The following is a 26,459-nucleotide window of genomic DNA, read 5'->3' on the forward strand; positions in this document are numbered from 1 at the left end:
CATATTTCTAGGAAATGAAAATAGTAGTGCAAAGATCTATTCAAAATTAACAAACACAATAAATTTTTGATCCCCAAATTGAAATATATGCTAATTATGCAAAAATTACACAAAAGCAAAATGTAGAAATTAAGTTACCTATAATATCATCACCCGGAAACAACCACTATTAACATCTTATCATAGAAGTATACTCTGGACTTTCTTCACATATACATACATATTTTCTTTCCCTCCTTTGTTTTTTCTTCCTTGTTTTCATTTTTTTAAGTGAGAATATATCATATATGTTGCTCTGTAACCTGCTGCTTTTACTCAATCATATGTCATGGACTTCAAACTTCAGATTTGCCCGACCCTAGTGCATTGCCAGATGGCAGCCTGTGGGTGGTGGTGGTGTCTTTAGCCTCCCAATAATCTCTATCAGGCTTTCCAAAGGCGCCCAATAAATATTTAGTTCAAATGAAAACAGAGTGCTTGCTAGACAATGTTGTTTCAATATGAATTTCCTGGTGGGATCTGGCACCACCCTTCCAACTAGATTATTTCTTATAAATTCCTTCTATTCCTTCCACAGAGCCATCATTGTCAGTCCCAAAAGATAAACCTGACTAGCCTGTGTGAAATTTGGTGAACAATTAAAAATCTTGTTTTAATGTTTCTCACACCTTTGTTATCCTTTGGAAGTCTTTTGTTGTCATTCTTTGTACACATTCTCATAGCCAAAAGTGATTTTTTCCCCCAATTCATTTAATTGGGCCAGCTCCGTGCCTTCTAGTCTAGTTGTCAAAGCTCACAAGAAAATTGGGGTAAATTGTTTTTTAAGCTTTATTGAGATAAAATTCACATACGTTGTTCACACACGCTTGTTCTTCCCTGGCCTCTTTGTTTCATCAACATTCTTTAGACCCAACGAAATATTCCAGACAATGATGTGGATACAAGAAGTTGTTTTTTTAAACTTTAAGGAATATTACAGTGTAAAGGGAATATATACTGAAATACTAGCTTGTGTATGTTTTTTTAAATGCTGGAAAAAAGACAGCAGTTTACCCTTATCCTTGGTAATTACCCAAATGCAACAAGGAGAATGAGAAACAAAAATATAAATGCCATTTGTGATAAATCTAGGAGATACCTATAATTATGAACCACAAAATACAAGGAGGAACTAGCAAGAGAAGAATCCTCATGGCTGCAGAGCCCAGACTAAGTCAGCAGAGGATAGTTCTCCAAAGTAGGAGGCACACTTTGATTTGAGAGACAAAAACCTCCTTGGAATGATAGAAATAAGGTGGGCAAGCTGGCAGTAGAAACTTTCCTGCAATCTCACTGCCTTCTGTAGTTCCATCTCCACTATTTTTGGGTCACTCATGTTAGTACCCTAACTCCAAGAATCCTTCACCCCTTACTGACACAAACAATTATTTCTCTTCTGGTTGCCCTCACCCACCTCGTATCTTTACTTCCTTGCTCACCTAGTTTAAATTCCACGACCAATTATTGTATCAGTTATTTGCATGCATTCTTGACGTCCTTGCCCTTTTTTCACTTCCTCTTACTCACCTCGGAAAATGCCAACTCTGCTTTAAGTTGTGCATTTTGGACTTTGACTCGTGCAGCTGAATGTGGGTGGAGAAAAACCCACAAGCATGCTGCTGAGTCTCACTTCAAATTTTGACATCTAGTGGGCTCTTTATGCTGCCTGGTAATCAAACTACGTGTTCTTGTTTCACCCTCCTACTCTGCTAGATGACTTCCTCATGACTTTTCTTGTATCTTCATACCCCAAAATCTCTACCTATAGTCCCCAATCCCCAAATTCACTGGCATCTGATGACCTTGCTTCCTATTCACAGGAAAAAAAGAGACTCAATCAGCAAATAGATGAATGAGCTGTCAGTTTTGTACTCCTATAACCAGGCTTCCCCTCTCTTTGGCAGCCATGGAGATGCTCTGCTCAAGAGAACCTGCTATGAGGTGCAGAGTTGGCTGACAGCTTACAGCTGATGAACTTTTGGTTTTGCCTCAGAGTTTACATTCAAACCTCTCTCTTCCTCCTCCCACACCCCTCTCAGGCTCCTCCCAGCCAGGGTACTAGAACTGGATCACTTTTGCCCTACACGGATTCCCCTAACAGGCAATCTTTGCTTTGGTATTTCTTGTTGACCTGACCAAGACTTTCTCAGAGTAGCACTGGGGTCTGAGTCTCTTGCTACCTAATTTTAATTTTTTTCTCTTTTTATTTTTTAAGCTTTATTGAGGTATAAGTCGCATATCCTATAATTCACCTATTTATGGTGTACAACTCAATAGTTTTATTATAGTCACAGAGTTGTGCAACTATCATCACACTCAATCTCAGAACATTTTCATCATCCAAAAAAGAAATACATATCCTCTAGCCATCACTACCCAAAACCCTCTTCCTTCATTCCAGTACCCTACAGCCCTAGACAACCACTAATCTACTTTCTATCTTTATCAATTTGCCCCTTCTGGATAATTCACATAAATGAATCATATAATATGTGGTCTTTTGTGACTGGCTTCTTTCATTTAGCATAATGTTTTCAAGGTTCATCCATGTTGTTGCATGTATCAGTACTTCATTCCCTTCTATTGATGAATAATATTCCTTTGTATGGGTACACTACGTTTTATTTATCCATTCATCAGTTGATGAACATTTGAGTTTTTTCCACTTTTTGGCTATTATGAGTAATACTGTGGTGAACATTTGTGTACAAATTTTTATGTGGACATTCGTTTTCATTTACTTTGGGTATATACCTAGGAGTGGAATTTTTGGTTCGTATGATAACTCTATGTTTAACCTTTTGAGGTACTACCCAATCTTCTTTTATTCCCTTTCTTCTTTTATGGGTCTCAGTCCTGTATCACGATCTTTCTCCCCACCTATACTTGCACTCTTTTCTCTTTATTCTTCACAGGTGCTTCTTCCAATAATTCTTTTGCACATCTAATTCCATTCTGGCATCTCCTTCTCATTGCACCCAAACTTACACATCCTGGATGAACACTTTGTGCTCCCATCTAAGGCCAAGCTCTCCATTTAAAATTCAGATCCTATCTCCTCTTCCTACTTAGGGACATTGCTCTAGCAATTCCCCTTCTCCTTGTCTCATCATTCATTGTTACCTTTCTACTGGACAGTTCCATTGGTATACATACATATTGTATTTTTCAAAATTAATTGTTTGATTAATTAAACACTTTTTCTCTTGGATCCGCTTTCCCCTCCAACACTTTCCACATTTCTCTCTTCTCCTTTAATAGTTTTTAACTACCCCCTAATAATTGTCTATACTCAACATTCACTCAATTTTGTGACCCACCAATTTTATAACTGCTTTTGTCAAGGTCATTATCAGTGGCCTTCACAGTGTCAAATACAATAGACAGCCTTTGTCTTATTTGACATAGCAATATTTGATGCTATTGATTGTTTCTCCTCTTTAAAATAATTGGCTGTTAGATTACCACACTCTATTGGTGTTTCTCCTATCTTAGTGGTCCCTCCTTATCAATCTCATTCACTGGTTCCTTTTAATGTGTTCAAACTCTGAACATTGGAGTATGCCAGGTTTCTGTCCTTGGATCTCTTCACATTTCTGTCTATATCTACATTCATTCTCTTGATGATTTCACCCAATCCCAAGTTTTTAAATATCATTCATATGCTGATGACTGCCAAATTTATATTTATAGCTCAGACATCTCTCCTGAACTTCACTCTCATGTATTTAACTTCTTATCTGATTTCTCCTCATGCGTACCTATTAAGCTTCTTGTAATTATTTTGTCCAGAACTGAACTCTTAAACTTGCTTCTTGTCCAGTCTTCTTCATCTAAATTAAATACAACTCCATCCTTACAGTAGCTGGGGCCAAAATCTGAGAGTCATCTTTGACTGTTTTCTTTCTCACACACCCTAGATCCAGTCTATTGGCAAATCTTGTTGACTATCTTTTGAATGTATTCTGAGTTCTGTCACTTGTCACTATTTCCAAGGCCATCATCCAGGTCCAATCTAATCCATTTCTCAACTAACTATTGCAATAGGCTCCTTACTGGTTTTCTTGCTTCTATTCTTGGTTCTTGTGGTCTATTCTCAACACAGAAGCCAAAGTGATTTGATTAAAATGAAGTCAACACACTAACTATAAAAGTACCTCTTTGAGACATTCAGGGATATTTCAGTATGAACTAGATAATAAACGATATTAAGGAATTATTGTTAATTTTGGGGGTATAATGCGTGGTAGTTATGTTTTTAAAAAAGTGCTTATTAGTTAGAATAAGCACTTTAAAAAAGTGCTTATTAGTTAGAAATTCATATAGTTAGAGGTACATACCAAAGAATTTATAGGAAAAAATTATATGATATCTGTGGCTTCCAAAAATGTGGGGAGAAGAAGAAGCAGCAAGATTGGAAAAATACTGATAGTCATGAAAGTGAGTGATGTGCTTAGGAGAGTTGAATACTATTACCAATTCTACAAGAGATTAGGGTACTACAGTAGTCTCCCCCCTTATCTGAGGTTTTGCTTTCTGCAGTTTCAGTTACTTTGGTCCAAAAATATTAAATTGAAAATTCCAGAAATAAACAATTTGTAAGTTTTAAATTGTATGCTGTTCTGAGTAGTGTGATGAAATCTTGGGCTAATCTGCTGTGTCCTGCCCACGATGTGAATCATCCCTTTGTCCAGTATATCCACACTGTATATACTATCCACCCATTAGTCACTTAGTAACTGCTTCAGTTATCAGATGGACTGGTGTTGCAGTATTTCAGTGTTTGTGTTCAAGTAACCTTTATTTTACTTAATAATAGCCCCAAACGTCAAGAGTAATGGTGCTAGCATATTGCTATAATTGTCATGTTTTACTATTAATGATGTTAATCTCTTACTATGCCTAATTTAGAAATTAAACTTTATCATAGGTATGTTTGTATGGGAAAAAACATAGTATATTTGGAGTTCAGTACTATCTGCAGTTTCAGGCATCCACTGGGGGTCTTGGAATAGATCCCCTGCAGATGAGGGGCACTAGTGTACCTTCGAAGTCCTCAAGAAGAAGAAAGCACAATCAAGAAACTTATATATAACCAAACTTAAGAAGAAAGGAAACAGAAAAACATTTTTGAACATGTTCTAGTTAGAGACTAGTTCTCCTGAATCCTTCTTGGAGAAACCACTAAAGGAAGAACTGAGATGAACAGAGAAACTGTAGCAAAACTACTAGTGAATGTTGAATGTCTTGTATTATAGGACTTAGAATAAATGTGGAGATTATGGCTACAGAATGGAATGGAAATTTTTAAAAGAAATGATGTAAGTTGCAAAAAAACAGTCCCAATACTACCCATTTTTTAAGCTCAAATGACATCTGCTTTAAGAGAACGTCCTTTGGGCTGGGCGCGGTGGCTCACGCCTGTAATCCTAGCACTCTGGGAGGCCGAAGTAGGCAGATTGTTTGAGCTCAGGAGTTCGAAACCAGCCTGAGCAAGAGCGAGACTCCATCTCTACTAAAAATAGAAAGAAATTAGCTGCACAACTAAAAATATATAGAAAAAATTAGCCGGGCATGGTGGCACATGCCTGTAGTCCCAGCTACTCGGGAGACTGAGGCAGAAGGATCACTTGAGCCCAGGAGTTTGAGGTTGCTGCGAGCTAGGCTGATGCCACGGCACTCACTCTAGCCCAGGCAACAAAAGCGAGATTCTGTCTCAAAAAAAAAAAAAAAAAAAGAGAACGTCCTTTGTGGAGAGACAGATCTAGCTTCAAATATCAACTTTAATACTTAGTGGTTATGTCGGTTTGCGCTAGTTAACTTCCCTGAATTTCATTTCTTTTCTGTAAATTAGAGCTAATAATATCTTAAATTTCAGTCGTTTCAGAAGATATTTATTATACAAGGCACTATCCCAGGTGCTAGTTATACAACAATGAGTAAAACAGATATGGAACACTCCTTCTCCTTGAGGAAAACAGACAAATAAATATGTGATGAGTGTATCTAATCAATGATCTCTGTGATTCGTAAAGTTCTTCAGCATCGACATTTGTGATTTTAGAATTTGTTTGATTTGTATAAAGTGAACTCTATTTGACTTAAATTTGTTGCATTATAACTTAATGTAACCTTAATAAAACTAGGGGTCCCCATATAGTTTAGGCATTATACAGTAACTGTATTCAAACAAACATGAGCTTAATGTCAAGAATTCTTGAAGAGAAAATTAAAGTTTTTTTTTAAGGGCATGAAAGTGGGTCTACTTTATAACTTAAAGCAAAATGTTTTAAAGTTCTCTGTTGCCATCCATTTCTTATTCCCTTCCACATACTGCAGCAACTTCAGATAAAGATGTCTTCTTTTTGTTCATCCTCCAAGTCAGGTACTACTACATCTGTGCCTCACTTGCATTTCATTGCTCACCTCCCATTTCCTCTGTGCCGCCACCCCCGCCCCCTGCCATTGCTCATTTATTATGAAAGTCACCTTAAGTTCTTTGGCTTATTTGTTTTCTTTTACTTCATTCATTACATATATTTTCTGCAATAGTGGTTCTTAAATGTTGCAGATGCTTGTTAAACTCAGCAAGCATCAGAATCATCAGGAAGTCTTTTTAAAACACAAATATTAATAGTTGGGCCTTACCTCCAGAGTTTCTGCTACAGGAGGTCTGGATTGGGGCTCAAGAATTTACATTTCTAATAAGTTCGCAGGTAAAACTGATGCTGCTGGTCCATGGACTACATTTTGAGAGCTGCTCCTCTACAATGTAGCATCTGGGAGCTGTTCCAGCAAACAAGAAATCTATCTACAGGTAGATGCGTTTGTTATACATTATACATGCATAATGTTACCTGATTCCTTATATGTTAATATAAAGGTTATGAATTTAATGAATCATTTTCCATCACCATATTTAAAATTCTGCAGGTAGGGATGCATATTTAGATAGGCTCTGCTACAAACAAGAAGAGTAAAGGAAATAATATTTATTGCTTGCTTGTCTATTGAGGAGACTGTAGGGTATGGTTGTTAGGAGAGTTAGTTGTGCAGCCAGTCCCTCTGGGGTTCAGTCTTGGCCCAGCAGGATTTCTGGGAGATGCTGGGAAAGTTATTCTTTTGTGCCTCAGTTTCTTACTTTTAAAATGAAGATAATGCAAGTAACCACCTCATAGTGTTGTGGTGAAGCTCAAATGATTTAATACATATCAAGCCCTTGAACAATGCCTGGGGTGTTGTGCACACTCTGACATTACATATTATTGTTATCAGGAACTTGTTGAGTTTTTTCTACATGTTATCTCATTATAACGCCACATCAGTCCTAAAAGATTAAGTACCCCTATATTGTCCTTGTGGGGACTAGGAAACAGAAGTTCAGAAAGCTTAAATAACTGATCAAAGTCTCCCCAGCTAGTAATAATCTCTGGTCTTTGTACTTCACCAGTATTTTCTCAAAGGAATCATTTTCTTCTGTAATAAAAATGGAACAGGGAAGCTGTACCATTCAAAAGTATATTTGAATGTGATTGAATAATTACTTGATTGATCAATATGGCTGGTAGATATTATAATCTAATATTATTGTGTCTACTTTAAAATGTATTAAAGACAAATAATGGAGTCAAGAATAGGTAGAATAGCAGCTGTATAACATACTAATGAGTATCTAACAATTGCAGAGTACCCATCATCACATAAGAGATGTTTAATAAATATTTGTTGCACTATTGAAATGAATGTGATTTCAAATTGAAATTACCTAAAATTAAAGATCATAATAATATCTAGAGTTAGTGAGATTATGGAAAAATAGGCATTGATATACTACTCTGGGATTTTTGGAAGTTGATTTGGCATTAGCCAACAAATTTTTAATTTATATTTCCTTTGGTCCAGAGAGTCTGTGTGTCTATCCTAGGAAATACTTTTGTGCCCATGAAATATATGTACAATGATGTTCAAATATAGCACTATGTAATTGTGAAAAATTAAAAACCTAAATGTTCATAAATGGAATTATTTAATAAATTGTTAGTCACCTATTTTATTGACAGTGCGTAAGAGTCAAAAAGAATGAGGGAAAGCAATACATGTTGAGATGAAAGATCTTCAAGATGAGTTAAGTGAAAAAATGGTAACAAAAACGTGTAGAATTATCCATTTTGTTTATAGAGCTCAAAATTCTAAAGGTAATATGTAGGAAAGTGCATGGGAAAAGTTAAGTTTGAAAGATTACACCTCACACAGTCATCGATGGTTGCCCCTGGAAAGTGAAGAGGGCTAGAAAAGGGGTTAGAAGAATTTTTGCTTCGTACACTTTATCCTCTATATTGTCTGGATTTTCCACAATTAGTATGCATTAATGTTTGTGAAATTAAAAAAGAAAAAAGCAGTTTTCTCAACAGACATACTTAAAAGCCCTTTGCTAATGATAATAGTTGCTAAAATATACAGCAGTAAGTTTTCATGAGTCTTTTTTTTTTTTATTCACAGGAATGAAACCCTAAATTCATGAGTCTTAAAACATGTCTATGCTAGTAATTGGCAATTGTCTTAAAAAATTTCCAAAGTCATCATTCTTACTAAAAATTTTGTTACTTGTAATGCTGTTGATTCCCAGAACATTTCCTGTGAGTAGTAAAAGAGCTGAATCGGTATCTGAGTGGAAAGCACATGACACTAAAATTCTTGTAGCAGTAGAGTAGCACGTAGCCAAAGGAGTTTGCTTTAAGACTGTTAAATCATTTTAAGCTTGACATATAACAGGTAGAGATAACAGCACACAAGTAAACAAACAGAAGCACCATCACACGAAAGGAGAAAGCAAAGAAACAGTGTTTTTCTCCTCCAAAGGGACAGTTGCCTCAAGGTTCAGTGGGAGACAGCATTAGATGTGGATGGGAGAAGAGAAAGTTATTCTCAAGGCTTTTCTTGTTTCTGTTTGAGGAATGTGGGGTGGTGTATTAGTTTCCTAGACTGCTGTAGCGAAGTACCACAAAGTGGGGGGCTCAAGCCAACAGAAATTTATTCCTTCACAGTTTGTAGGCTAAACTTCCAAAATCAAGCTGTTGGCCGGGCCATGCTCCCTCTGAAGCCTGTCTGGGGGATTTCTTCACCACCTCTTCCAGCTTCTGGTAACCCGAGGCGTTCCACAGCTACAGATGCATCACTCGATCTCTGCCTCCGCTTCACATGACTGTTTTCTCCCTGTGTGTCTCTGTCTTCTCTTCCAGGAAGGACACCAGTCATACTAGATTAGGGCCCACCTTAATTGTAATTGACCTTGCAAAATGACCACTTCTCTAAGTAATCTTTTGTTCCCCCAGACTTTACCAGTCAAGCCTAACAACCGGTCTTAACTAGCTTCTCCACAGGACTCACCATCTATCACCAACAGCTGATTCTTGAACCAGACCACCTAAAGACCCCATGACTCCAAATGCCATGCTAGTTGACCTGCATTCCGCAGCCACTATAAAAGCCCCTGCATTTAGTCGGCCAGGGAGACAGTTTTGAGATTATTTCTCCCGAGGTAAGATTGTACATGCAAGTATCCACACCCCAGTAAGAATGTCCTGATATCTTTTGCATTAAAATTCCTTTCTTCCTTGACAATTCTCATAGTCTCAATAACTGGTTCTTAGTGCAGTGAGTAACAGGACTTAGACGCAAACCCTTTGGGTTTCGTAACATAATGACTCATTTTAACTTGATTACATCTGCAAAGACCCTATTTCTAAATAAGGTCACATTCGCAAGTACCGGTGCTTAGGACTTCAGTATATCTTATTGAGGGACACAATTCGATCTATAATAGATGGGTTGTAATCTGGTAAGTAATTAATAACAGTTATTTAACATGTATGACTTTGATTCAGTGGGCTTTAAAGCACTTTATAGTCATTCAATTACAATAATCTCAATAATGGCCCAGAATGACATAGGTGTCTTTTTTTTTAAGAAAGCAAATTTCAGGTAAACAAATTCAGGTCTAGGCCATTGGGATGGATCTTACTTAGGTCTAGAAGAAACTGAGAGGAAAGAAGTGTGGATAAAGTAAGACCACCCTAATAAGGTGTTCTCTTAACACCAGCTGCCTCTTCTAGGAGGAAACACCTACTTTCCCTTTGACCACTCTCATGATATAAAGAGGTACAGCCTCAAACCTCATAAAGAGAAGGCATTAAGGGAAAAAGAAGAGGAAGAGGAAAAAAGGGTCTAATTAAGGACAAATTATGGACATTTGGGGGTTGGTAGCCAGGCAGGAGTAGAAGTTAAAACTGAGAACTGTTTCACATAGCATCTGGTCCAGGTATGTATTTTGTAGGTGAAACAAATACACAGTGTTCCAACACATCAGCATGATACTTTAATATCAAACCAGATTTTTCTTTGGTCAGTAGTGTAGCTACGAGTGGAGTGACCACAGCAGTTACTATAGCCCCAGCTTAGAAAAATTCACAAAAGTATTATGTTACAGAGAAAATAGAGTGAAGCAAGTGAGAAAAGAGAACAGTGAGGGGTGTGATGGTTTAGAGGAGGAGGCGTGGGTGAGGAAAATTTCCCTGCAGGAAATATCCATCATACTCAAGGATAGTGTATCTTCTGCTAACCTTTGGGTTGCATGTAATATCTCAGATTGTGACTAATACTTATACAGTTCTGCTTGTCTTTATGGTTGAAGATAGACTTCCAAAATTTGTGATTGAATTGTATTTTAAAAAAACCCACACATTTTCCATGTTGTAATTTGAAAGAGTATTTTTTCTTATCTTCTCATTAGTACTCTGGTATCTGTCTTACTCCAGGTTATTTCAGATACCAGTACTTTGACACTACTAGGATCTAGCTTAAGCAAAAAGGAGAAATTTGTCATAAGGAAGTATTTTCAAGATAACAAATACAGGAAGTTTTGCTGGGCCTTATAAGGAAGAGGAAACTGAAAAGCTGTGGGGATCCATAGCACGCTCTTGCTTTCTCTTCTCTTCTGTCTGTGTCATTCTTTCCTCCTACAGCAAATCAGCTTTCTGTGCAAGAATAAAAACGGCAAATTCACAATGGCAGCCTTAACTTTAGATCATGGGTAACTTCATTTCAAGTGAACTTAAAAGTCTGATCTGCTGTGTTTGAATCCCAATTCCAAATTCCCCAGGAGGGAGACTCTGACTGGCTCAGCTCGACCTGATCAAGGGGGTGGGGGTGGGGGCGGGGCACAAACTATGACACAGGTGCTGGAGGCCGGCTACTCTGGGTGAAGAGGACAGTTCTCAAAGAGGGCAGAATCCTTAATCTAAATTAGGACTTGGGAATTAATGCTTTGTGAACTAACAATTATGCTAGGGAAATTTCTCTTTCCAAGAGTGAATGTTGGTATGAATCCTTTTACAGAGAAAAATATTTTTAGTGAATAGGCAATTATATGTCTAACAGTTTTTAAGTTAAATTTTTTTAAAAAAAAGTAGAGCATAGTTATAATTGACATTTTGCATATTTTGCCAAATAACTATCCCCACTCACAAGAGGTAATTAGTTACTGGTTTACAGAGGGGAAAACTGTTTTGGTTTAACTTATCTGGTTATCTTAAGGGAATAAGGGACCAGTTCACCAGGAACTATTGTGTGTGTGTGTGACTGTAAGAAAGGATGAGAGGATTGATGTAGAGACAAGAATGTAATAAAGTACAGAGGAGGTTTTGGAAAATTTCTTGGCCACAGCCAATCAAATTTAAAAAAAAAAGGTCCTAAAATATCTAGATGATTTCAATTAAAAAACATTGCTTACTTGTCTGTCTACTTCATTAATATCTGCTGGCCTTTGTCTTTGGGTTTATAATCCTAGACCTGGAATAAATAAGCGTCTCTCCATAGCTACTATTTTCTTTCTGCCTTCAGAAAAGTACATCTTCCCTGTTTTGGAAAGAAGCTAACTCCCGGATCAATCCCCAGGCCTTCTCCTGAGCCTGTTTCCTCTTCCAAGGACTTTCCTGTATCTTTGCACTCACATTTATGCTCCCCTTAAGAATGATTTTTTCATTGTCTCATCATTTAATGATATAGTTTTATTTTAAAAATCCAAATACAGATCTTTGCATTTATCTCTATTACAACTCAGCCCTTATCATTCTAGCCCATACAGTTCTGCATAATGCCGTAAATTGTGACAAATGCTTCAGGATTACTGATAAAATCCAACATATCTCTTATACCTCCCAGCTTGGTGATATCTGTAAATCGGCCATGCTGCATCCATCATGGGCATTTAATAACTGTACGAAGGGTTTAAAACTACTTTTTCATCTAATCTCCAAAATCTCTCTTCAAGGGAGCTATTACTATGCTCATTATACTGACGAGGAAATGGAGGTTTTGAAAATCTAAAACTTCCTTGGCAAAAGCTGTCATTGAAACCTGTGTTGGCTGGACTCTCCAGCTTAAGTTCTTAAACCCTTGGCCATGGATTTTCAAACTTGGCTTTGCATCAAAACTACCTAAACTTTTTTTCTTTTTTTTAAATGCCAAGACCCTAACTCACACTTACTGAGTCAGTCTTGTTGTGGGGGCAGGTTTGGGGCATGGCAGCCAAGAACCACTGCTGCCACGCTCCTACGACGGGGAGGGACAGACACTCACAACACCATATGTGTAGCTCCACAGTTGACAGCTAGCTGTTAATTTTTACCTTTGGATTTGGTCATACACTCAGTTTTGAATATAAATGTGTTACTATCCAGCTTACATTTCTTATTTCTTCATATTTCCCAAAAGAATGTCATAAAAGACTTGGTCAAATTCCTTGGAATTCTTTTATCATTATCAAATAATAGGGGAAGCTTTCTGAAATGTTTTCCATGCGGAGCAAATTTCTAGCTATGCCACTACCAGAAACTGGTAGAGAGTTCAGAAGTTCTCTAAAACACAGTGTGAAAAAAGCTCAATAATCCAGAGTGGCACTGGCTTAAAATCATATATTAGCGAGGAGAGAGGCTTTCACTTTCTGAACGACACTAAGCAAGTCACTTCATCTTTCCATGTGGGTAGCTAGAGGATTTCTCAATCCTAAAAGCTTATGAATAATATATTTCCCTTATCCACCTTGTCTTCCAAACCCAAATCTCTAATATTAAAAAAAATCCTCCTCCCACAAAAAAATCCTCAATATTCACTAGTTCCAAATGGCTTCTCCCTGCAAACAGGCCATGGACAGTAACAGATACCAGGCCTAGCTGAATAAACACATCATTGCAAAATGTAGAGACATCACTTATCATAATGAACGTAACTGCACTGTTTCAGATTTCTAAAACAGGCATCTTTTTTCCCCACAAAAGATGTTTCCATTGCCACAGTTCTGATACTTTTCATTTAACCATGACATTAAGGCCACCTTCAGCACTTCTTTGTACGGGTCTGTGTTCTAGCTTCTACCCTTGTAACAGCTTTTGTTTGCAGGAAAAGAAAACTCTTACGGTGGTTGCTGTTTGTAATTGCAGCCTTAATAGTCTAAGCAGATTTTACATTTGCCATTGAGTCACAACTCCTATTTCTAATTTCTTAAATAAAGAAAAAGGACTCTCCAGCATATTTTGCCTGTAAGACAGCAGCCATAGGAATGCAATTTCCCTGTAAATGCCTCCCTCTTATGAGAAAACCATGGCTCTAGTTTATTATTTATTTTAAAGGAGTCAGTGTGAATTCAAGTTAATTCCTATCCTGCTATCATTTGCTCAAAGACCTTTTGCAATGGCTCGAATGTAAGAAGAAATGCAGGAGTTTCTTCGATGAGGTTTATTTAAAGAAACCATTAAGTACAAGACACACCTGAATAGCAGCATCAATTGCGTAGGGGGAAACAGGAGCTATGAACGCATCACTTCATTTAGGTTGACAGAGAGAGGGCTCATAAGGGAAATAGGTCCTACATAGTCTGGCTCCAGGCTACTTCTTTGGCCCCACTTCTTACCACTGACTACCCCCTCCTTCGCTGTCTTCCAGCCACAGTGACTTCTTTCCTGGTCCTTGAACTTGCCAAACATATCCCCATTCTCAGGATCTTTGTCTTTGGGAGACTCTGCCTGAAACTCTTTTCCCAGTTACAGGACTGCTTCATTCTCATCCTTCAGATCTCCGCTCAAATGTCATTTACTCTAGGCCATCTTTCCTGGCCACCCTAAAATAGCATACCCCCTCCTCACTTTCTACTTCTTTTCTTTGTATTATGTACATGGCAGCATAAAATCATGCATTTGCTTAGTGGCAATTACACACCCAGCACATTATGCATTTCAAACTTTTGTCGCTTCTAGGGCAAGGGGTATGTGAGTTGTGTTCACCTGGTATCCTTGGGGGGCCTACAGCCTGGCACCTAGTAGGCGCTTAGTAAATAACTGAGTAAATAAATGAGGCTTTTGGGAATGGTGGAAATCGTTTCTCCTCATTAGGCAGGCCTCGTTGCCAACCCGCTGGCAGCTGGGCGCTTCGTCTCACCCTCACCCCTTTCCAGCAGAGGTGCCTGATTGGAGTCAGGCGCTCGGGATTGCCTTGCTTCCAAACAGTGCGTGTCAGCGTGTTGCCTCGGCCTCCGGCGCCACTTCCCCGCGGCCTAGCAGCCTGGATTGGGGAAGCACAGCTCTGCAGTACCCGGAATGTGGAAGCGAAAGCAGAAAGGAGACAACAGTGTGCGGGAGGGGAGTCTCCGTGCGGAGGCAGCCCGGCCTCCCCCGGTGCCAGGCTGCGCGCAAAGGGCGCTGGCCAGGCTGACTCATTCCCAGCCGCTTCCCCGGCAGGCGGCGGCCACACACACGCCCATCTGGGGCAGTCCGGGCCCAGCGTCGGTACCTAGCCTCTACGGGGCCCCAGCGCTTAGCGAGCAGCGGCCACCTCAACTTCCCTGCGCGCTCAAGCCCGCGGGGCAGTCCGGGGAATCTCCAAGCGAGCCCGCCGGCCTCCCGCGAGGCCACCGCCCTGCGTGGCCAACCCCGGCTAGCTCCGCTGCGCGCGCTGTGCGGCGCACGCGCAGTGCGGGGACGCGCGCCCGGCTGTGGCCCCAGTGCACGCCCAGCTGTGTCCTGCCTCTACAGGCCGCCCGACCGTAGGCCAACCCCGAGGCTGAGTCGGACGCAAATAGGGCGCTCGAGCCGGTGTCGCCTGCGGCGCTGAGAAGACCGTGTGGCCCGGGAGAGGGTGGAGACAACGGCTGTGACGGGCTTCCCGGCTGCCCGAAGTGGGAGTGGTGTGGGCTGCAGGAAGGAGAAAGGAAGAGGAGCAGAAGGGGGCAGCAGCGGCCGCCGCTAACGGCCTCCCTGGGCGCTGACAGGCTGGGCCGGCACCCGGCTTGCTCGCGAGTTCGCGCCGCCGCCTGGGCCCCCCGGCCCCTCGGGCCCCTGGCCTCGGACTTGCGGTGCGCGTCAGGGCGGAGGGCTGCCGCCGCGCCAGGAGAGGCCTGGTCCTCGCCACCAAGGGATGTGAGTGGGAGCCCAGCCCGCACGGGAGGGCCCCCGAGGGCCCAGCCTGGCGGACGCTCGGACCCGGGTCCGCTCCGGGGCTTCGCGGACCTTGGCCCGCCGGAGCCGGATAGGAACAGCTCCTGCGTGCTTGAGGGTGCTCCCTCGTCGCCTGATCAGTGCAGCAGGTGGGTTTTGTCGCTGCCTGGCCTCCGGGTGGGGGGCAGCAGTTGTCCCTACACCCTTGCCACCTCCCAATCCCGCCTTCCCTCTGCTAGTGGCAGTAAACTTTTCAGCTAGAAAATCTTCCTGTTTAAGACAGTACCTAGAACGAATGTCTTGCTGTTGATGTTTGCATCTATGTGTGCCGTATAATCCCCCACCCCCTTATGCCTGTTAAAAATTTTCTAGTCGTTTTAACAGCCTAGAAATGAGCATCTATTTCCCTTGGATTTCTGCGGTGGTAACTGCTGCTGCTTTTTTTAGGTTTCGGAAGCAGGCAACGGGGACAAGATGTGAATTGTTTGTCTTCTGCCGAAAAAGAGGCCCTTCCTCCCCCTCCCGCGACGGTGGGTACGCGATCGGGCTGCTGCCCTTTATCGTGGCGGTAAAGGCAAGGGTGTCGCGAGCTGAGTGCGTGCGTAGGAAGCTTGGAAGCGTGTGTAGACAGGCAGGGCTCATTGTTGCTTACTTCTCTGAAAATGGCAGGGCTGAACTTTCAGTCTTGGTCAGAGAGTAATTTTGGGTGTTTATTGTTGCTCTTGGATCCTTTCAGAAACATTTCTCGTGGATTTTACAAATAACATGGCTATGCAGAGCAAAGTAAAGCGTTGTCCGTTACCCGTTCTCCTCAAGAGGCCAGAGATTCTTAAATCTTTCAAAGAGAAATGTTTCCAAGTAATAAGAGATACCTTTTGAGAAAACACGTTAGCTGTTCTTGCTGGGGTTTCTGCTGCCACATTGAATGCTTCCTGGATGGTTTTATCTGCCTAAGCTTGCTGTGTCAGTTGAATTTACCCAGTTTGCTTTCCGGTGATTATTAATGTCTGGAGAAACTCTTTTTCTCTGAATGAAAGGGTAGGAGTGGCTGAGTATGTCATAGAGGGAGGGCGAAATGTGAAGAAGGAAACTAGTAGTCGGAATAGGGGGATGATGATTGCTTTTGGTTTCATAATAGGTTTGTACAAGTGAGTTGTTGGGCTACGGCAAATACAGGATGAGTATCTCTTATCCGAAATGGCTGGGACCAGAAGTATTTTGCATTTTTTCGGATTTTGGATTGTTTCCATATACATAATGAGATATCTTGGGGATGGAACCCAAGTCTAAACAGAAAATTCATTTATTTCATATACATCTTATACACATAGCCTGAAAATAATTTTATACAGTATTTTTAATGTGCATGAAACAAAGTTTGTATTAAGTACTTATGTGTGGAATTTTCCACTGTGGTGTCATTTTGGTGCTCAAAAAGTTTCAGATTTTGGAGCATTTCAGCTTTTTGATTTTCGGATTAGGGATGCTCAATCTGTACTCTGACATAACACCTAAGAGATTTGGAGATGAATAATCAACTTTTGGCCTCCCTTCCCCCATCTACATCACTTTTTAACCACTTTAAGTTTCAGAATCACTTGCTTGTATGTGCACTTATCTATTGGTGTGTAACAAACCTATCTACAAACTAGATGTGTATAGCATTTGCCTTAATAGTACATGTATTCACCTGTACAGGAAAGCTGCAATACTGGCTGGCTAGATGAACACATCATGCTTGTTTTTGCTCTAACTGAATGTGCTGTATTTGCAGTTTATAGTATGTTTTAGGGACTGGTTAAGGAATAGCTTGTTTCTTTAGTGCCTATAGTGATTTGAGACATGTGTCTTACGTATGGTAAGGGAACATGATATCTTTTCTCTACACCTGGCTATTGCTCAAAAGTGTGATGCTTTTGAGACAGAATAGAAAAGAACATTGGCTTTGGAGTGAGATCTGGGTTTGAATCCTGATGTTCTTGCCATCTAAGAGTTGTATTATATAAAATCTCTTTGAACCTTACTTTTCTTGTAAGATCATTGTGAGGATTGCATAAGATGCATGCAAAGTAGTAAACTGCTTGGCTCTTATAAAAGTCTTGCCTGTTATGGCTGGGAAGGCAGAAGAGATTTAGAGAAGGGCAGAATGACTCCACATAAGGTGATCTGCCAGTGACCAATGTTTCTTCCTATTTAGTATAGGGAGAAAAAGGACTTTTAGGTCTTGAACTGGCTAAAGGGTCTTACAGCCTTTCTATCTCCTTGAACCCTCATTGTGCTGCCCTCTTGTGGTTAACTGTGCTAAGAACTTTGTTTTGCTCCTCCCCCATTACTCTTTTCTTCCCTTTTTAGGCTCCTTCTCTTAGCTTCCAGTTTCCTAAACTGTGTGCTGAGGTGCCCAGAGCCCCTTGGGCTTAAACTATTAGTTTGAGGTAGTTTATGGTTTTCACATGAGATACCTACATCCCTTTCTACAATATCATATCTTTGTAAAGCTGCATCTTCAGAGGTTGCTCTGCTAAAAAGCAACTACTATGTGAAAATGTATGTGGAACAGGAAATGAGGTGTGGTAGTATCCAGTTTGATTCCAAGATTTGATAAGTTGTACAGTGTCCAACAGACACTAAGTTGTAAGGAGGTTAATACTTACTAAGTTATTTGAACCTGCCTACTTAAGTATTTCTTTTGGCCTAGAGGTGTCATGAAAAAATTGCTAACACTCTGAGGGCTTCTGCATATGGAGGCAGTTTGGGAACTTCTGCCTTAGCTTTTGGTTGCTTTTCTGATGAAATTATTCATACAAAGCCGGTATCAACTGATCATGGTTTAATATATTATTTCTTCTCCTATTTAGTATCTTTATAATTTCTGTCCAGTTCTTTCATTTTAAAACTAATCTTACTTGTCATTCCACTGACTTCCTGGTTTTTCCAATGCTGGTCTTCTGCTCTTGTTTCTGATCCTCTCCTTAAACTCAGCTTGCTCCAAATGAAAAGCATCATTTTATATCCCTTAATTTCTTTCTCTCCTGATCATGTAAGCTTTAAATTAGGCATCATCTTTAAACTACCTCTTTCATTTACCTTTTATTAGCCTATTCAACATGTGCATATTTCTTTTGTCTCTCATGTCTCTGTTTTCTTTCCTTTACCACCTGAACCTCAGGACTCATTTCCTGAGCCTGAATATTGAAAGTAATATCAACCTCTCAGAATCCAGTGTCTCTTCCTTCTATTTATCCTCAATAGAGATGTCACTCTAATTTTCCTTATTGTAGTATTCCCTTGCCCCCAAATCTTCAGTGGTTTATTATTTTCCATCTATTAAATTTTCCTGGCTGTTAATATACTCTTAGTATCAATTTATGCCCTATTTATTCAGTCTTTTGTCTAGGGCTTCTGAACAAGTATTCTTTGCTATAGTCTTTTAAGCTGATTGCCATACTTTCCAATAGCAAGCTGTGCTTACTTTATACTTTAACTTTTGCTCATGTTCTCCCTCCTCCTTTTTTGCTCTTTATATTTCTGTAACTCTTTTGTCTTAGAACATCCTTCACATAGTTTAATTATGTGCGATGCTTGGTGGTTTGTCATTTTCCTAGTGTTAGCCATATCTTTTCAAGTTGATTGTGTATGCTTTGAGGAACATACCTAAGATTACACATTGACTGCCATGTAAGTTGTATTTAACTCAGGCTAGTTTTGAGCCTGGGGCCTTTTGAAGCAAAACCCTGCAGTTGGTTTGTGAAAATCTTACTTGTTGATACTCTTATTGTTACAATTAATATGGACAATTTAATTCTAAAAATATAGATTGCATTGCATATAACTCAGAAAACAATAAAAAATAAATTAGAAAGGGTCGTTTGTTTTAATAAAACTCTGTGGCCTCAAGGAAAAAAATTTTTTTTCTAATGTGGCAGGCAGTCAATGTGTTAAAAAAAAATACATACATTGTGTGGACCACATGAGCAGCATTCAATAAATACATGTTGATTGTGTATTAAAAAGGAATTTTAGTCCATCAGCAAACATTTAATACCTACAACGTAAAAGTTACTTTGCTATGTCCAAAAGAGATATAAAAAATTTAAAATAGCTTCCTTTCCTTGAGGACTTACAGTATAATTGAACAGGTAAGATAAATAAAGTTACAGATACTCAAGACCACTTAGAGTTGAGATGTACAGAGAAGGCTCCAGAGAGAAGAAGGTAGAATCAAAACTAGGCAGTATTTGATTTTTGCATAAAAAGAATGAACTTGAATAGGAGGTAAACAAAGGCAAAATACACCTGATATGTTCAGAGAATAGTACATAAGACAACTTGACTGAAATGAAGGTTTATGTGACAGAGTAGTAAGAAATCAAGTTAAAAATGTAGATTGGAATTAGATTATAGATGGCTTTAAGTGCTTGGATGAGAAGAATGTACTTAAAATTTTTAAAACATTTTTAATTTTATAATTTTTAAAATTTTTAATTATAGGTACATAATAGTTATATATATTTACAGGGTACACGTGATGTTTTGATACAGGCATACAACATGAATTAATCAGATTACGGCAATTGGGGTATCCATCACCTCAGGCATTTATCATTTCTTTGTGTTAGGAACATCCCAATTCCGCTTTTTAAGTTATTTTAAAGAATTCCCTAACTTATTGTTGATTATAGTCACTTTGTTGTGCTATCAAATATTGTTCATTCTGTCTAACTATCTAATTGTATTTTTGCACCCATTAACCATTCCCACTTTATTCTCCTTTATCCCCCTTCCCAGCCTCTGGTAATCATCATTCTACTCTGTCTCCATGAGATCAATTGTTTTTAATATTTAGCTCCCACATAGGAGTGAGAACATGTGAGGTTTGTCTTTCTGTGCTTGGCTTATTTCACTTAACATAATGTTCTCCAGTTCCCTCCATGTTGTTGCAAAGGGAAGGATTTCATTTTTGTGTGTGTGTGCGTGGCTATATAACATTCGATTGTGTATATGTACCATAACTTCTTATCCATTCATCTGTTGATGGACACTTGGGTTGATTCCAAATCTTGGCTATCGTGAACAGTGCTGCAGTAAACGGGGGAGTGCAGGTATCTTTTCCATATACTGAATTCCCATCCTTTGGATATAGACCCAGCACTGGCATTGCTGGGTCACATAGTAGTTATATTTCAGTTTTTTGAGAAACTTCCATACTGTTTTCCATAGCGGTTGCATTAATTTACATTCCCATCAACAATGTATGAGGGTTCCCCTTTCTCCACATCCTTTCCAGCGTTCGTTATTGCCTGTCTTTTTGAGAAAATTTATTTTAATTGGGGTGAGATGATGTCTTGTTGTAGTTTTCATTTGCATTTCTCTGATGACTAATGATGTTGAGCATTTTTTCATACATCTGTTGGCCATTTGTAGTCTTCTTTTGAGAAATGTGTGTTTAGATCTTTTGCTCATTTTTTAATTGGATTGTTTGATTTTTTTTTTCCTATTGCGTTGTTGGAGCTCCTTATATATAGTCTGTTACTTCTTTTTTTTTTTTTTTCCTTTGTCATGAACCACTTTTCCTGGCAAATATAGTCTAGTTATTAATCCCTTGTTGGACTGGGAGTTTGCAAATATTTTTTCCCATTCTGTGCACTGTGTCTTCACTTTCCTTTGTTGTGCAGAAGCTTTTTAGCTTGATGTGATCCCATTTGTCCAGTTTTGCTTTGGTTGCTTGTGCTTTGGGGGCATTACTCAAGAAGGCCTTGCCCAGACCAATGTCCTGAAGTGTTTCCCCAATGTTTTCTTTTAATAGTTTCAGGTCTTAGATTTAAGTCTTTATTTAATCCGTTTTGATTTAATTTTTGTATATGATAAGACGTAAGGGTCTAGTTTCATTCTTCTGCAGATGAATATCCAGTTTTCCCAGCACCATTTATTGAAGAGATTGTCCTTTACCCACTATATATTCTTGGTACCTTTGTCAAATATAAGTTCACTATAGATGTGTGGATTTATTTCTGGGTTACCTATTCTGTTCCATTGGTCTCTGTGTCTGTTTCTATGCCAGTACCGTGCTTTTTGGTTACTACAGCTCTATAGTGTAAGTTGAAGTCAGTTAATATGATTCCTCCAGTTTTATTCTTTTTGCTCAGAATGGCTTTGGCTATTCTGGGTCTTTTGTGCTTCCACATAAATTTTTAGGATTATTTTTTCTATTTCTGTGAAGAATGTTATTGATATTTTGATGGGGATTGCATTGAATCTGTAGATTGCTTTGGGTAGTATAGACATTTTAACAATACTGATTCTTCCAATCCATGAGCTTAGATTATCTTTCCATTTGTTTGTGTCTTTTTCAACTTATTTCATCAATGTTTTATAGTTTTCATTGTAGAGATCTTTCACTTCTTTGGTTAAGTTTATTCCTAGGTATTTTATTTTATTTGTAGCTATCATCAATGGGATTACTTTTTTCTTTCTTTTTTGGATTGTTTACTCTTGGTATATAGAAATGCTACTGATTTTAAAGTTGTATCCTGCAACTTTACGGAATTTATTTATTCTAATAGTTTTTGGGCAGAGTCTTTAGGTTTCTCTGGATATAAGATCATATCATCTGCAAACGATAATTTGACTTCTTCCTTTCCAATTTGGATGCCTTTTATTTCTTTCTCTTGTTTGATTGCTCTAGCTAGAACTTCCAGTGCTATATTGAATAACAGTCGTGAAAGTGGGCATCCTTGTCTTATTCCGGGTCACTTTTTTTCCATTCAGTATGATACTAGCTGTGGGTCTGTCACATATGGCTTTTTTGTGTTGGATTGTTGTCCTTTTACTTTGATTTATGGGAGCTCTTTCTATACTAAGGAAAATCGCTCAGAGTTTGTGAGATGAATTGTAAATATTTCCCTAGGTTGTCTTTTTGTCTTTTTATCCTTTTGTTTCTGTTCATAGTGTGATTTTTTTTTTTTGTCATGCATACATGACAAAAAATTTTTGATTTTTGTTCTGTTGTTCTTGTCAATCATCCCTTTATTACTTCTGTTTTTTTAAATCATGTTTAGATAGGTCCCTTCTTAACCCTGAAATTATACTTTGAAACTATCCTGTGTTTTCTTGATCAAAAAGCCTTAAAATTTTTGAAGTGGGAAAGAACTTGCTAAAATAATTATTTTAGGAAAATTAAGGTTGCACCAGTGCTAGGTATAGTATGAATTGGAAAGAGAGGTGATGGAGAACTGTTGCAAAATGATCTCATCCTGAAGTGATGAAGACTTGGACTTAGTGGGAATAAATCATGTTGGGGAGATGTCACAAGACTTTATTATAGACTGAATAAGAAGGTAGGATGGGAGGAGAATAATAATAATTAAAGATGACTTTGAAGTTTTGATCCTCAGTGACAGAGGGAATCAAAAATGTTGGACATTTCCAGCAATTTCTTTCGTGTGTGTGTGCGTTTTTTTTTTTTTTTTTTGAGAGATAGGATCTTGCTCTGTCACCCAGGCTGGAGTGCAGTGGCACAATCACAGCTCACTGCAGCCTTAAACTCCTGGACTCAGGCCATCCTCCTACCTCAGCCTCCCAAAGTGCTGGGATTAGGGATTACAGGCTTGAGTCACCACACCAGCCTTCTTTGGTATGTTTTAAATCCATTCACTTTAGTTATTCCTATACCAAAAAATCTGTCACATATGTACATCCTTACTAAACCTAATGTCTAAACAAAAAGCAACAAAGGAAATAAAAGACTGATAAACTTGACTGCATAATATTATAAACACCATAATCAAAGTTTTTTTAAAAAATAAGAAGATGGACAAAACATTAATAGGCATTTCACAAAAGAAATGAAAACATCAATATAATTAATAATCAGAGAAAAGTAAACTAAAATGAGATCTTGTTTTTTCCTTTTCAGACTGATAAAGAATAAGATTGGTAATATCCAGTTTTGACAAGGATAAGAGAATAACAAGAATATCTAAGAATTTGTTCTTTTAAAAAGCGCAAGAGTAGTCTAAATAGTCTAAGAATCCTATGGAACACCGTTTAAAATAATGAAAAGAAAATTTTAATGACATTTAAGGGATATGATAAAAATGAGATATGTTTAGCCAATAGAATACTAAGAAGACATTAAAAATGTTTGTTGGCTTACATTATATCCTTAGCATTATATACTGTGCATAGCACAAAATGGACATTGAATAGTGTTTGAATGATTATATTAATGATTTATTTAATTAATGATTGATTAAACACTGATCTGTTGAGTATATAGATGGGCGAGTGACTTAGAGACCACTGAGTGACCCTCTAGGAAAGTGACTGACTGACCTACAGGCCAATAAGCTAAGTAAGTGATCAACCAAGAGAGTAACCAACTGATCAAATGAGTAACTGACTGACCAAATGAGTTGAGTGACCCTTTCAATAAGTCATGGAATGAATAACTGACCAAATGAATGAGTGACTGACAAAATAAATGACTGAGTAGTTGAGTAAGTAATTAAGTGATTGCAACACTTCAGAAACGATGGAACCAAAAAAAAAAAAGTTTGGCCTTCAATAAAATCTTAAGCCCCCAGATGACCGAATGGACCCCCTCTTGGTCAACGGGGCCCCCAAAAAAACCCTGAAGCTGAGTTACTGGCCATGAGAAGGGAGGTCAACTTCAAATGTGTGAGGGAATGAGATAAGTAAGAAAAGCATGAAGAAGAGCTAACAGCAATAATTTTTAGAAAGTATTTGTAAACACTTGAAAATGTTTAAGTAGTTTGAAGGAATAAAGTTCAAATGTAAAGAGAGGTATAACATAAAAATCAAAGGCATATATATATTCATTGCAGAGATTGTTTCCCAGTGAACGGTTATACCAACTTTGAAATAATTTTTAGACTTACTTATGCCTACTTTTGGGAGATTTTTTTTTTTCTTTTTAAATTTTTAAGCATATGTTTCATCACGGCCAATTTTTATAAAGGTTCCATATGTGCTCACAAAAGCATACTTTGGTAGAAGTTTTTAATGTCTGTCATTTCTCCAGTGGATTTAAAAAAATCAGTTTGTGGAGTTCTTTGTGTATTGCAGGTATCAATTCCTTGTTTGATATATGTATTGATATATTTGTGTATATATCAAGTAAAAACTTGATAATGGAGATGGTTGGGGTGTGTATATGTATCAGGTAAGGACTTGACAAGGGATTGATTGGTTTGCAAATGAAAGGTGCCCTCACGGGCAAGTTCTTTCCTACATCTTGGAATTGGCTAGCTCTGGAAGGGGCATTCCTACAGGGTCAACAAGGCCTCAAGAGGTCAAAACATCAAAAATACAAAACAAAAACACATGGTTTATAGAGTATGTAGAAATACAATTGGTTATGTTTATTTTGTGATGTATGCTATGATACTGGTAAATTCAATTATTAAGTTCTAGTAATTTTTTTGTAGAATCTAAGGATTTTCTATGATACATAATCATGTTGTTTGCAAATAAAAAGTTTTACTTCTTTCTTTTCAATGTCTAGGTTTTTTCTTTTTCTTACTAAATTCCGTTCTGTTTGCTTATTTGTCTATTTTTGTGCCAGTATCAACCTGACATTACTCTGTAGTGAATCTCGATGCCTGATAGTGTAAATTCTTAGTTTGTGCTTCAAGCTTGTTTTGGCTATTCTAAGTCTTTTGTTTTTCATATAGATTTTAGGATCAGTTTATAAATTTCCACTAAATAAACTGCCAGGATTTTAATTGGGATTATTTCAAATCCGTAGAGCAATTTGGAGAAGAATTGACATCTGAACAATACTGAGCTTTACTGTATTCTTACATCAATATCTTATATCAACATTTCTGTCCTTCCCTTGTTTAGCTAGCCTTTACTTTTCATAGATATGTTTTATGGTTTTTATTGTAGATATTTCAATAGATTTATTCCTAGTTATTTGATTTTTTTGTTACTATGGTAAATGATGCTGTTTTAAAATCTTCATGTTTAAATTGTTTTCTTCCGACATACAGAAATACAATTGATTTTTGTATGTTGATCTTGCATCCTATGACTTCGTTTTTGAGCAGAAGGGGCTTGCTGCCTGATAGAAGCCAATAGTATGGCACTGGGTTTTTGAGGAAAAAAAATCTTATTGAATGTTGACATACAAGGAGACAGAAGTCCAACTCAAATTTGTCTTCCTATGCTGGCATTATGGCAGTGCAGCCTCAAAGTCACATGTGGCCCTTCAGATCCCCAAGTGTGGCCCCTCCACCAAATCCAATCTTCACAGAACAAATTCCTTTATTAAAAGGATTTGTTCTATATAATTTAGATTCAGTCAAAAGGTTGCACTCAAGGATCCAGAGGGCCACATGCGGCCCTAGGGCCTCAGGTTCCCCACCCTTTAGGAGGTGATTTCTGAGATTAGTAAGTGATTGGTGGAAGGAAAGGGAAGGTCTGGAAAAGTCCTCAGGCATGCACAGTGATGCCTTCATTCTTTCTCTTGGATTGCATGTGCAAATTTGGGCAGGGGGTTAATATGAAATGTGCAGTGGAAATTCGGGCAGTGATGTCAGCAAGTTTGTTGTGTGCAGACTCCAGTTGGCCATATTGGTTTCAACTGATTTCAGCCAGTTTTTTTTTTTTTTTTTTTTAATCCCATAAGCAGAAGGAGTTTTAGCATTTTAGTAAGTTGTTTTTTATCTGCTCTCCTGTAGGCTCAAGAATTTCTGCTAGTCGCTTGTTTCTTTAACTCTCTGGGGCACAGTTTCAACTTTGCTAAATTTTCTTTAATAAATGGTAGATTCTTTTAAATTCCCTCCATACACAGATATGTCATCTGTGAATAGTGACCGTTTTACTTATCTTTTCTAATTATACCTTTTATTTCATTTTTTTGTCTTATTGCACTGGCCAGCATTTATACTACAATGTTGAATAGAAGTTATG

At 38.4% G+C, this 26,459-nt stretch overlaps 1 protein-coding gene across 1 annotated transcript in view; it reads left to right on the plus strand.

The window, feature by feature from the left end:
* The first annotated feature begins 15,150 nt into the window (after positions 1–15,150).
* Positions 15,151–26,459, plus strand: part of JAK2 (Janus kinase 2) — a 100,593-nt gene continuing 89,284 nt past the window's right edge. The window contains exons 1-2 of the mRNA XM_012652875.1: positions 15,151–15,673; positions 15,972–16,054. The gene's annotated coding sequence lies outside the window, so the exon portion shown is untranslated. The remainder of the gene's footprint in view (positions 15,674–15,971; positions 16,055–26,459) is intronic.

This window comes from Propithecus coquereli, unplaced genomic scaffold (genome assembly GCF_000956105.1).
Source record: "Propithecus coquereli isolate 6110/MARCELLA unplaced genomic scaffold, Pcoq_1.0 Scaffold403, whole genome shotgun sequence".
NCBI lineage: Eukaryota > Metazoa > Chordata > Mammalia > Primates > Indriidae > Propithecus > Propithecus coquereli.